The sequence below is a fragment of the Rhyacophila brunnea genome, unplaced genomic scaffold, assembly GCF_057557595.1.
Source record: "Rhyacophila brunnea isolate RB1 unplaced genomic scaffold, BYU_Rbru_1.0 scaffold_1, whole genome shotgun sequence".
Taxonomy (NCBI): domain Eukaryota; kingdom Metazoa; phylum Arthropoda; class Insecta; order Trichoptera; family Rhyacophilidae; genus Rhyacophila; species Rhyacophila brunnea.
This window is the reverse complement of record NW_028232751.1, coordinates 17,704,138-17,719,238: the sequence shown is the minus strand read 5'-3', so window position 1 is coordinate 17,719,238 and position 15,101 is coordinate 17,704,138.

Genomic DNA, 15,101 nt, shown 5'->3' with positions numbered 1-15,101 from the left:
ATGTTGAAAGTAAATAAATTGTCAGTATGAATGACTATGTGAGCCATTGGTAAGTAACTGTAGTAATTATTATTCTAAAACTAGGAAGACCACCTGGGATGTACACGTTAAATCATTTCGATTTGTACTCAAAATTACATCGATCGGTGTCATAGGCCAACATAAATTATTGTAAAAAACCAACATGGATAATATATTTGATCATAATATAAACACACTGCTTTCTTCGTACCAATAAAATATTGGTCAATTGACCAATAATGATTAATTAAGCGGTTGTATGTAACAGTTTTCATATTATAAGTATATACATTTTGGTGTTTCTCGCAGTTAAGTATCGTGGCTCATTTATAATGTCCTCATCGATCCTCTCCAGCAATCTCTGCATTCCGCGATTCGCTTAACAGAAGTACCTTACTGCAAGGTAGTACCCACTTTTCCGAATTAACTTACTCGAATTTTCCTCCAACTATAAATCTCTCCAAATTGTAATTTTCGGTTGTGTATATTATTTCTCATGGTGGCCGAGCGGCTTAAGTCGTCTTGTAATGTCGTGGGTCTCAGGTTCGAATCTTCTTCTTTCTTTTGCCATATCCGCCTCTTAACTGGAGCATATGGACATCACACGGCGCCACAAGAATCCCTGTCGCTCGCCAGTCTTCTTGCTTCGTTCCAGGTCAAACCAGCATCCCGTAGCTCCACCGTATACACTCTGTAGATTGTATTAACGGCCTTTCAGGACGCCGGAATCCGGTTGGCTTGAAGAACAGGCAAGCCAGGTTGAAGTTATCTTCTGGCATCCGCAGCACGTGGCCGAGCCAGGTCCAACGTCGCCTCTTCACTTTCAGCGTGATGAGAGGCTGCTTGGTGCGTTCTCTTATCTCCTCGTTGCTCCTAAAGTCATACCACCACCGCACACCCAGTATTCGTCGCAAACATCTGTTTTCGAAGCTCAGTATACGGTTGCTCTGAGCCTTCGTGAGGTGCCATGATTCGCTACCGTAAAGCAGCACCGTCAGAATGCAAGCGTCGAATAGGCGGCATTTGGTTTTGACCGAGTACAATCGTGAGGTCCCAGACATTCGGATAGCTAGCTTTTTGCAAAATGCCATCTCCGGTGATGCGTATCCCCAGGTACGCGAAGAAGTACGCGGATGGGTGCGAATCTTGGGTCTGCAAATACGCATATTATTGTTTTTGGAGTAGTATGGACCTAATAGGTTGAGCAAGAGGCATTATATATTATGGATATGAAAATTGTATCGTGTAAGTCGTAGTGATTCTAATTTTATATAAAACTCCTTTATTCTAAAATAGTTTATAATCAACACAAACCTAAATATTTTTTTTTATTTTTCTTTACTTATTATTCTCTTTTTCTGTTCTCTCTTAAATTTTTTTAAGTTTAAATTTCAACAATACAACACACCTTGATCAACGAAAAGGTAACACACAAATTTTACCTTTTCGTTGATAATAATTATTCAATATTATTTTTCTTCTCTAAATTATTTATTTTTTGTGTTATCGCTATATTGTCAGGTTAGGTTAGGTTAGGCTACAATTGGATTGAGATATACGTAAATGACCCAACTAACGTTTCTATGTATTTTGAGTTATCTTTGAGATATCTATGTTACATTCGGTGTAGTTCCCATTTTATTTACATTATTATATTTCTGTTTAACGGACAGATATTCTAAACGTATAAATTTACATTACGATAAACGAACCAACTGTAAAATATCAAAGTAACATAAGATGCAAGAGGTCAAGGTTTTTATTTTGATAAAAATGGAGTACCTACTCTATTTTAACCTTGTAATTTTGCTAGAGTTAGGTACATATTAATTTATACGAAGATTTATTTTCAATTGGATATTTTATGATATATAGGAAATAGTTGACAACTTTGCTATGAATATGGAATAATAAAAAAGGAACCACCCGTTGGTTCCATTATGTAAAATAGTTTCTAGTGATTGTTTGTATGGAAAATGTCATAAAGTGAAAACTTAGCAACTGTATTATTGATAATTTATTATCCTCAGATATATTATGACATTTTGTATTCTTTAACTGGTAATAGAGATAGTAGCAGTATTTAATATTTTTTATGTTCACATCATTTCCATAAAGTATCTAAAAATGTATTAACTTTGAAACTCAATACCTCCATTTAACAAATTTTTAGTTGGGTCCTTTATGTTTCTTCTTCTTCGACCATATCCGCCCCTTAATTGGAGCATATGGACACCACGCGGCACCTCCAAGAATCCCTGTCACTCACCAGTCTTTTTGCTTCATTCCGGGTCAAACCAGCATCCCGTAGCTCCGCCGTATACACTCTATATATAGTATTTAGCAGCCTTCCAGGACGCCGGAATCCGGTCGGCTTAAAGAACATGCAAGCCAGATTGAGGTTCTTTGCTGGTATCCGCAGCACGTGGCCGAGCCAGATCCAATGTCGCCTTTTCACTCCCAATATGATGAGAGGCTGCTTGGTGCGTTCTCTTATCTCCTCGTTGCTCCTAAAATCATATCACCGCACACCCAGTATCCGTCGCAAACATCTGTTTCCGAATCTCGGTATACAGTTGTTTTGAGCCTTCGTAAGGCGCCATGATTCGCTACCGTAAAGCAGCACCGTCAGAATGTAAGCATCGAATAGACGGCATTTGGTTTAGACCGAGTACAATCGTAAGTCTCAGACATTCGAATAGCGATCTCTTTCTGCAAAATGCCATCTCCCGTGATGCGTATCCTCAGGTACTTGAAGCTGTCAACGCTCTCGATGTTTTGTCCGTCGCTAATCAGAGGGAAATCTGGATCAGCACAGGTGCATAGAATAGAATAGAATAGGTGCACACAAAACGTTGGTTTTCTTCGCATTTATTTTCAAACCAACGTGAGATGAGTTGTTATGCAACCTTTCGATTGTCTTTTGAATGCCCTCGATTGGGTTGTCGAATAGGACAGCGTCATCGGCGTATTCCAGGTCGCATAGCTTCACCGTGGGGGAAACAGGTATGCCTTGGTCAGGTGGTATTGACTTCCGTAATTAGAAGTTAAAGAGAATGATGAAGAAAAACAGTGCAAGGATACGTGACAGTGTCACCAATTCTGACACAGCATTCGCTATTCTCGTGCAGGCATTTGATTATGGCAATGATCTTCCTTTATGTTTACTCAATCCAATTTATATATGGAAACTTTTCTGGTTAGAATATTTCCTCTCTGATATATTTTTTCATAAGTATATTTATAATCAGTATCACTGTTTGTTTTGCTTAATAAAAAAAATATATGGCCTATACCAATATTTTGGATGGTCGACTACGTACATCGTCTATTCTTCCTTTTTACACTTTATAAAATCGTTGTATTGCGTTTCGAGCATTACACATCACTGATAATAATATTTCATTGTAAGTTCTTTTTGCGTTATGGTCCAAGTCTCAAAACTATAGAGAAGAATGAAGAAGACAAAACACACACGGACCATTTTGACTTATTTCAATATGGCAATGCTTTTTCATACTAATAAATTCAAACGTGTAATAATTGTTCCCTTTGCGATGTCTATTCTGCGAGTTGTAACATTTTATCAAACTCCAGTGCTTGTATTGCAAGAACCAATATATCTATTAAGTATACCCAGCCACGTCAAGTAAAAAATACTAATTTATCATTGTCGATTAAGTTTAAGTTATATTGTCAGACCTTTTTTACTATAAACGGTTAATAGCCATTTTCCCAACCCAATTGGATTCTTGCACTAGCAAACACAAATTGAAAAAAAAAACATCCATATTTTCCCATCCGTGGGATCGAACTTTACAGCTTCATAAACGGCCGCTCTACAATCCGGCTACTGTGGATGCACAATGATAATTATTCTCTTTTTTAAATTATTTATTTTTACTTACGTAGGTAAGCTCATTATATTTGTTAAATTGAAACATAAAAACATAATATGCTATCGTTATATGTAGGTAATCTATGTTAAATAAAATTGATCTTATTGTATCCTATATTTTTGGGAGACCTACATACTACACTCATGAAAAATATTTTTGTTCAGGAATTTAGATCTATATTTATTTTAAATCGATTATAATATTTTCCACGTGTGGAGATTTATTATGATAAATACAAACTGTAACCATGACTGAATAATTTTATATTACATACCAACATTTTATATAAACAGTGTAAAAAACGTATTTACTGAAGAATATGTCTTCCTGTCTCTTGCATCTTTAAACATATTTGATACAATCTGTAATAATATAATCAGGTGCATTTAGGTGGAATTCAATAACATTTTAGTTTAAAAAACAAAAAAAAAATATTCACCTTCCATTCATTAGAAGTTAAAACACAAGACCTTCAAGCAAAGAGGCCACTATTCGCTCAAGCTAAAAACTTTTAATCTCATTAACATCATAAAATATACAGATTTATTGTAGTAAAAAAAACTTTTGATTGAAAATGGATCAAAAGCCAAGCTAAACTTGTACCACCTCATATTTTATAAGAAAAATCACCTTGATTTATTTAAATATCTTTAATTATCTATGTAAGTATTTAATTATCTCATCTTTTAATTATTTACCCGGCTCTACACGTGAATGGTTCATAAAATATATAACATGTTATTCTATGATGTCTTTTTAAAAATAACTAAGTAGGTATGTAATTTAAATTAGCGCTACAATGATTTAATCACACGTGGAAATGATAGACATATTTGTTAAAATATCCACAAATTTAATTCTTACTTTAAAAGTTCAACGATCTCACTCTTCCTGTAGGTAGAAGAGAATATTTAATTATTAACCAACCATGTGTAGGTAATGTGTACCTAATTAACAGTAAAGTATGATGACAATTATTACATAATAATATATGACATAATATTTATTATAAAATAAATAGATATATTCAAATTACATAATAATTGTTATTAGTTATACGATATTTCATTTTCTAAATTATTAATCAAAGCATACAATTAAGTACCTTCGATACATTCAGCATGTCAGTAAAGTAATTAAAATTAACACTATGTTGCATGAAAACCCTATAAGACTAGTGTGTAGGTATCTTAATATATTTATAGTGTACGAGGCTTAGATGTTAGCCATTCACCTAACCCCCATGTTTCTAAGTCCAGGATTGAAATAGAATAAAACAGTAGCACGCATATTAAATAATAAAAATAACATTCAAAACTGTGACCCATATATCAGGTTTACGGTGTTTCAATATTCAAAAAACCTTTTCATATAACATCCGTCTATTCCTTAGAATAATATCTAACTATTTTTTTTTTTGTTTTTAATGTTTTGATAATATAATATATATATTATCAAAACATATATTATAAGATAATAAAATAAAATATATATTATAAGATATAAAAATATATATTATAAGATAATAAATGTCAGTCAGACATTTTTTGGTAGAATTTGAAATTTTCTTTGAGGAAGAAATAAAAGCAGTAATCACATATTTTTAATATTCAGATTAGTTAACTAAATAGTTTTTTTTAGTTTAGTTGCAAATGAATTTGATAAAAAAAACAAAATTTCAATCTAACAGACGTCATTAAAAACAATATATATTATTAAAATAGTAATGCTGCGTCAACACTTTGAAAGCCTTAAACTTAGTTAGTAATAAGAGTAAAAACCTGCATTTGGCAGCCTAAATAAATGGAGTTAGTCGCAAAAATCTAATTTTTAAATTGATCTTGTTGTTTATAAATTGGAATATGGCCTCATTTCACCTCCTGACTATGCCACGCCACCAAAAGATCATTAGTTTCAAAATTTACCACTACCTATTTCCATATTTTTCATAATGCTCTGCATTGTGGCCAAAGACTATATCCCTTAGTATGGTGACATTAGCACCCACGTTGGCCTAGTCTGCTGTCTTTGTATAAATACAAAGCCGTGTATTACGGGTTCAAACTCTCGGTTGGCAAAAAACACATGCTGTTTTTTTAACGTGTATTTGATCCAGTACCCAATGACTAACAACATAACCTCCACCTTGCGGAGGCTCATATGCTCAAAATTAACTTATTTACGTTGTGGTCAGATTATGTCTCTTGGTATGGAGATGAACAACTTTATGTTTTTAGATAGATATTAACATTGTGACTATTATGCCGGGTCCACACTGGCTACATGTCGCGCGACAACCTCGTTAAGAAATTTTACGATAATTATCATACTTATCGTAAAATTTAACGAGGTTGTCGCGCGACATGTTGCCAGTGTGGACCCGGCATTAGATACAAATGCAACAAAGAACCTAGTAGTCTTTGACATTAGACATTAGACTTTGTTACTTTTGCTTCCAATAACCTAAATTATTCCCAAATCGCTGCCAGATTTCCAGGTTGTTCTATATCACTTCCAGTAAAATTCTCAGGAGATCAATTTGAAAGTTCACATTGAAATAATTGCACAACCAATATATATATATATTATTAAAAACTGTGTTCTGCATATAAAAGAATAATACCCCGTTTACACGTGAATGGATTTACTGTGCACGGTAAGAAAATGTATGGGGAAACATGTTTTATCCTGCAGTTGGTAAGATTGCGTACATGAATCAAACAAGTTTGGAAGCTTCTGAATTGTTCTGATGTTTTATGCGCAAGTAAGTTCTGCACCTGCGCAGTAGAACGATAATGGCGAACCTGCCGGTAATAAAACGAACTACTCATTTTGAGATTAACCGATTTTCAATACGTCCTGTCAAAATAGTACTATAAAATGACAACTTCGCGTCTCGCTTACTCTTGAATAATGAGATTGGAGAGACAGTCAGCACTTTTACCTGTGAACAGTTATTGTCGCGATATTTTAAAATAAGCACTATTGCCGACAGTAATTTCATGCACGTCTACAGGCACTATTACTTATTGTCGACATTATCGACAAATCCGTTCATATTTTTTGTATTCTGACTAATAGGTTAAACAGAGATTTGGAAATAGAACAAAATGGCATTAACAGGTCAGTTTGCTAATAAAATATGATACCTATAGACATGGCCCCCATATCCTGAAGTGGGCCCCCAGGCTAGGATCTTTGGCGGGCCCCCCTACCTATCGCTAAAGATAACGGTAGTGTGACGCTATACAGTAGCGTTTTCCAAATGGTGTACGCGGTAAAATTAATGTTTTATTGTATATTTCAATACATCCATTTAAATTACTTATGGAGTTCTCCAGTACAGATATACAATTAAAAATTGTATTGTACAACTCCATAAATTTAAATATGGACATTATACCAGGAAAATAGCGCCGCAGGCACGAGTAAAGCAAATTTGTGATGTGTGTTTATCTCACTTATTTGGTCGACTCGCCTCACCGGACCCCTCCTGAGACCGGGCCCCTTGGCTAGAACCTTGTCGGCCCCCCCTTGTGGGGGCCATGCTTATAGAACAACCTGGAAATCTGGCAGCGAAATCTTGACCCATATGTACCTATTATGTTTGGTGACTAAAATGCACGATCATAAAAACGACATGATTGCTTTTTCATGCACTGCATTACCATAAAATAACATCGACAGTACCTATTTGAAATTGATTTAATAATCCAGTAAGTTGCCCAAGAACACATCATAAGCCATTTATTATTTTAATAAAAGCATCTCAGCAAGATGAAGCGCGTAAATACCAATAACGGTGTTTCAATTACCTCATTAATGCTATCATTACGCTTCCATCAAAGTTAATTCCACATTAAACTCTGCTACCTTCAATGCCTTTTACATTTTATTAGAGGTCAGCAACCATTTAAATTACTTTTACACCAAACAATTATTAATAAGTAACGTTTCAATATATTGTGATAATATTATGATTACTGCCATCAATCGACATTTCCATGGAACTATTTAGAATACTGAATGAAGGGATTTAGTAGCTTTATACCCTCAGTTTTTACTTTTTCGATACCATATAATATATCTGTCGAAGTTAATCAATTTTTCGACTAGTCAGTATTTTTAAAGGTTTCTCATATCTTTGATCCCACTGGATGATCGTATTTAAAGAAAGCGATCATCCACTTGCACCAATTAATGTTCAATTTTAATCAAAGCATGTATCAGCCTATATAGAGTGGAATCTGTATTAAGTAATAAACAATAAACATTTGTGAATTAATGGTAATATAATACGTTACTATATTGTATGCCTGCTTCTATCCCTCATAGCATAGAATACCATGTATTGCACTATGTATTCTGTATACAGATTCCACTATCGTAGTATATAGTAGTGCCTGGCTCAAATGAAGTAAAAATAAATACAGAGGAAGGACAAAATGGATTTATCAAATGACTACCACTTCACATAAAGATATCGGTTAAAAAACTACAATTTCGATCACATATCGTCTGATTTGGAGCATAATTGACATCTACCTAAAATAAATAATAAAATATAGTACCTATATGTTGGCTATTTTTTTCAATTAATAGGTGCCTACAAATTTTCGTGGTAGAGAAGCATTCTGATTGCTGTCACAAAAATCAAACTTACTTAAGTACACATATACCTAGATATTATAATACATAACCAAATGTACCTACGTCATATACATATTATTTACTTTGATCGAAAATCTTAATATTTTCCATCGAACATATTAATAAAAAGAATTCAGATAGGCTATACCACAATACTCTACATTTTGAAGCAATTACGAAAATGAAATCCACATTATACATAGACGTACAATAGTGTGTATACATATTTCAACCTTCAAATACACCAATATAGAATAAGCGTCAATGCATATACCGAGAGTAGTTGTCAGAACGAAGTACAAGCTTAGAATGACGTATTCTTGATACGTGTTTGAGTTTATCCCATAATCTTACACACTCGAGATCGGTTGCGTGTTACTCCACACCCGTTAGTTATTTCGGTTCCCATTAATTCTGTGTTTCCTGTTATTTTATGTATTAATTAATTGCATGTACCATGTACATATTTCCTCTATTTGTAACATAAAATAATTTTATATTTGGCACGCGCACCATAGTCTCCACCTACCTGACACATGCGATGTTTTCGATTATATGCATACATAGACTTGGTTGTTTCAATTATTTGGATGTGTAATAATATTTAGCGTTCAATGTATTCAATCATAATAGTATTTAATATTTATTATATGAATATATTATAAACATATCATCAAACATCCCGATAATATTCAAGTCGATACCAATTTAGAATTATTAATATTATGATGATTCTGTTTAAATATTTTTTTTATTATATTTAGTATAAGTATATATTTTATTATAAATTATGAAAAACCAGAAAAATATAATAATGATAAGATTGATAAGTGAACTGCATAATGTAGATAGAGTTTCCCAATATGTGTACCGTGTGTCGAAAGCAATTAGGTAATGTGTCGCAAGATTTTATACCCTTTACTTTTTAAGTCATAAGGTATATTACTTAAAACATTTTCTTACATTTTTTTCTCAAACATATTCCGCGCATATACAAGTAAAATAAAAACAACTCGAATACGGCGGAATTTCATTTGGTGTCGTTAAAATGTGCCTGTGATGTTTTTCACGGTTATTGTTTATCGGAAATTTAGTCTTTTTGTCCGGTTAATTATTATGATAGATCGTTTGACAGTGTCATCTCGTGGCTTAAGCGTCGGTTTATAACGTCGTGGATCCAAGGTTCGAATTCTGGATCTAGCATTTATTACACATATTGTTTTTGAGTCATAGTATGGAGATAATAGTTAGAGCAAGTGGCTAACATCCATTTCTCGTAATAAAAACAAAACAAAAAAAACTGTTAATACAAAACCTCCACTCGATGGAGGCCTATATTATCTATTAGGATCGGACATGGTCAAAAAAATATATGTTTTTTACATTTATAATTCACTGTTTTTGTGGAACATTCTTCTATAAACATTATTAGGCAACTCTAGCTGTCATGCGACTGCCAAATTATATGCTACGTATTATTTTGGATAAACAATATATAAAAACACAGTGTGTTATACGTATTTTATAACATAACAATAACTTTAAAATTCTTCTTCTTCCACCCTGTCACGTCCCAACATTGGGGCATAGGGCAAGCACAAGTTGGAGCCACTTCCCTCGGTCCATCGCCAACTCCTGCGCCTCCCGCCATGTCAGACCTGCAGCACGTAGGTCGCTTTTGTAGCATCGCTGCAGGGTGAGGGAGGGCCGGCCACGGCGACGTAACCCTTGAGGCTGTGCCACAAGGGTACGAAGTGCCGCACTCTTTGGCGGCATCCGGAATACGTGTCCCAGCCACGTAAATCGTCTCTTCGTGATAACTTCAATCACCGAAGGCTGTTGTGTCTGCTCACGAGCTCGGGTGTTTGTAACGCGGTCGTACCAATGTACCCCTAAGATTCGGCGGAGACATCGATTCTCAAAGCTCAAAAGCCGAGACTCTTGAAGCTTAGTAAGATGCCATGTCTCACAGCCATACAGGAGCACAGTTAGCATGCACGCGTTAAACAAACGACATTTGTTCCTCACAGAATACAGCCTTGACCTCCATGCGACTCCAAGTTGGTTGAACGCAGAGCCCGCTATACCCATGCGGATTCCAAGCTCACTAGAAATACCACCATCATCGGCAACCGTGGCACCCAAGTATTTGAATATGGACACCAGCTCGACGGGCAGACCGGAAACCCGCAGAGGAGTGTCGGCGTCGATGCATGCAGCACTGCACATGGATTTGGTCTTAGCGGCATTCAGATGAAGACTTACACGCTTCAAGTGTCAGAACTTCAAAATTAGTCACGACAAATGATGATTATAAACAGAATCGCCGTCTTAAATTATGCCAACATACATATTATTATTCATTTCCATAGTATGCCTACTAATTTACCTATACTAAAAACATAACAGTATCGCCATCAAATTATATAAACAACAAAAAATCATTTAATACCTTTAAAAATAATCCTAACTTTTTAATGTAGCTATTTTGTCAACAAAAATGTGCAATATATACTTATTTGAGAGTCTGAAAATGGTAGTTAAGTAGGTAAGTAGGGTATAATTAACTGGGAAAAATACTAGCCGGTTAACGGTTTTTTTTATAAATAACCGGTTTTGGGGAAACTTATTAATGACCGCTACGGTAGACTAGTCTCGGTAATTAAGATTATCGGTTAATTGTAGGATGGTAAGCGAATTTAGTAGATTATTTTATTTTTTGTCATGCCGAACTGCGAAGTTGTTGAAGTGTCTTTTCACATAATTCTATTTTTTTTGTTCCTATAAATACCTATTAAGAATTCGGTCGGTTAACTGTATAAAATTTTCCGGTCTTCGGTTAGTTTAGAAACGCGTGGTTACCCGGCTAACCAGTTTCGGTTTAAACCTGTTTGGATGCTCTAGTAGTAGCTCTAGTATTCTTCAGTGTGGCAGATTTTTTATACTATTTTTTTTATTTATTTAGGTCAAGCAACAGGATCAATCACAGAGGATAAGTATAAATATAATAAATATAGAAAAAAATAATAAGTGATGGTCCCAATAACAGGTGGACACATAAAGCATAATAAATCAAATTAAATTAGATCAAATATTATGTACATCTGTAATGAATATAATTGGAGAGTTATTGAAAATCGTTAAAAAAATAAAAGTAGTAATCATAAGAAAAATAGAGGTAAAAAAACAGAAAAACATGAAAAAAAGTATATGCACATAGATAAGACAGGCAATATAAGAAAAAAAATACAATAAATAGATCATTGAAATAACAGTTAAAATACGATCTCCGTCAAAAAAACAGACATAATATTTCATTATGTAAGTAGGTATATTCTTATTATTTGCAAATAAAAATACTTATTGGTTCGAAAATTTCAAAAATGAAGGCTAAGCAAATTACTGATCAAACTGACCGCATTGTCCAATTTTTTTTATTATAATACACAAATCGTTTATTGTAGGCGTGATTTTCGAAATCGGCCAAATAGGGCGAAAACCAATACATTTTCGAAAAGAAAAAAAGCTGTCTTAACTTATTCGTTGTGATGACATATTACGCAAAATTAATACTTGCAAAAAAAACCGTAATGTGTCGATATGTAAATTTGCCGACGAAATATATGCAAAAAAAAATATATTTAAAAATAATTACCATCATTATTTTTGGACGCACACTATCTGTATGGGTGTGATGATTTTGGCTAATTTAAAATTACAAATGGTGTACTCAATCGAAATTCTACGCCAATTTGAACAAATTATGCCCTAGACTCAGACAGGAGAGTATTTTCCATATGATTAATTTTACACGTAAAACATTATTTCTATTTCGTCATCTTTAATGAATCCGATAGTTTGTATAATTAATTTAATGGATTCCAGTTAGTTAGTCACCTATGGTGTAAACACATAAATAATAATTTAATATTATTAAAATTTATTAATGCTTCTTGATAAACTTTTTTTAAAGTCAACTTCACATGCGATAATATATTATATTTTTACAAAAGTATAACATTAAAAAAAAGAAGTAGGAGTAAAGATCTTTGACTTTTACCAGAACTATATAATTACATTATTATGTGAACTAAAATAGTCATAAAAACTTTTTTGTATTCAATTCAATTCAGTTCAATTTATTTTTTAACTTATTGTGGACATTACAAATTATAAGTTTAAAACGTTCACAACATGGCATGAAACATTATTATAAAGAAGAAAAAAATAATAAAGCGATAAAAATGAAAACATAAAAAGAGAACATATTATAAACATACAAAAGCAGTGAAAATACAACCATATTAAACCATAGAAGTTTAAGAAGTTCACCGAGTTTGCAAACCAGGCCCTATTTTAAGAATTTATAAAATAGCGTCCACCTAAACTCATCCCACGCAAGTGGAATATATAAACACCAGAAGCAAAAAATATGTGCTATGTATGCCTTAGTACAAAGTTTTGTAATCTTTTAAAGAGCCAAATATATGTCGCACAAGGATTTTTAAGGCCCATAGATTTTAGGATACTCAGATTCCTTCATAAACTTTATGGAGAGCTCTAGATCCATCGCGTCTAACACCGTGACTTGCCCATTTAAGTCTTGGTAACGTCAATACGTCATTTACTATTTATTAAATTGGGCTTGAATGTATTGAAACGCAAAACCAGATGATAATAATAATAATACTGCTATTATTATCAGAAATTTACTAGGTACGACTTGATACTTAGGAACATCACCTACTTTTCAATCATTCAGAACTATATATAATCATAATATATAATAATATAATTGTATTCCTAATTTACTTACCCACCTAACTATTTTCTTTTATTTTCCCTTGTTTTCCGGTGGTTTCGATTACGTATTTTTAATGTTTTATTTGGGTGCGAATTTTATCATGAATACGGCCATCGGTTTCCGATTCAGCATTTCGCGGTGAACTGTGATACTGCCAACTGCATACGTACATTTTTTTCGGACACGGTCATAACCATCAAAAGTAAGAAATAAAAAAAAAATAACATTTTGTCATAAATAATATAAAGTTTTGGTCTTTCCTCAGTAGGCTGGCACTGTTATATTATTTTGATCGGCAGTCTTACCAATCCGGAATTATTCTATTTTGCCCTAAATACTAATATTATTCGTTCATGATTGTCTCAATTTTTAAAATTTCACGTCATTTTATGATAGAACTTAAGTGACTATAAATTATATGAAAATGTAACAGTTAAATATCGCATATTTTTTATTAGATGGATACATTTATGTAAGTACTTAAATTATAATAAGAAAAACTCATAATATATTTTTTTCGAATATTTTTACGCTATCAAAGAAAGGGTACATAGAGAAAAACTCACAAATTTAAATAAGTAAATAAGTAAGTAAACGGTGTGCATAACGTACGAAAACAAAACAGTTATTTTGTATTTGACAAAGTAGATAGTTTTTATAGTAAATATTATTATCTACAGTTATTGCAATATTATAAAGAATACTTAATAATAATGAATAAATAAAATCAAACTGTAATAAATTATTGTGTTATTATTGGCTATAAATGATTGAATGTGCTATCAAAATATTGAAGCCAATCACCTTTCTTTACGAGGAAAATGTACCTATTTACGAAACATAATTATTAGATATATAAATTTGTTAGTTTATTGTATAAATTTATATAGTTGGTATGCCTAGATTAAGCATAAAACAAAAATTCGGTTATGTAACTAATGCGCCAATATTAACACTAAAGGAGAACAATATAACACTCGTCTCGTGTATTTTTTGTTCCAGTAACCTTACGAGGCTGCGATGTTATACAGATGAGAGTTATTAAATTGTCCGAATCAGCTGCTTTCAAACATAGAACATTGTTCATTCATATAATATAATCATAATTTACTAATTATTATTCAAACACATAAGTTATAATAGTGTAGATAATGTACTTATAAAATAACAGAAATTATACATGTGTGAAATTATATCATATGTAGATTATGCTATACGTATATATTTTGTTATATTTTTATTTGTAAAGAAAAAAATACGTGGGTAGTCAACCCATAATACGATACACAGTTAATCTATTGTAGATTAACTGCGAATAGTAGATTCTACGACGTAACATTTTATTCACATAGTAAAAAATAAAACGTGTATTTGGAATTTAATATTAACAATTTAGATATATTGGACGTATAAAAATCGCAAATAAGTTACAATTATTACAGTCAACTACTACTTCTTCTTCTTTTCTTCAACCATGTCCGATCCTAATAAGATCATATGGGCCTCCACAGAGTGGAGGTTTGTATTAACAGATTTTGTTTTTACGAGAAATGGATGTCAGCTCATGGATGATGCTCAACCTACTAGGTCCATACTCTGACTCATACACAAATTGAAAAACAATATAATGTGTATTTGCCAGACCCAGTATACGAACATGGGACCCACGACGCAATAGGTCGACGCTTAAGTCGCGCTATTTCAAATTAAAAGGTTACTTGGGTACC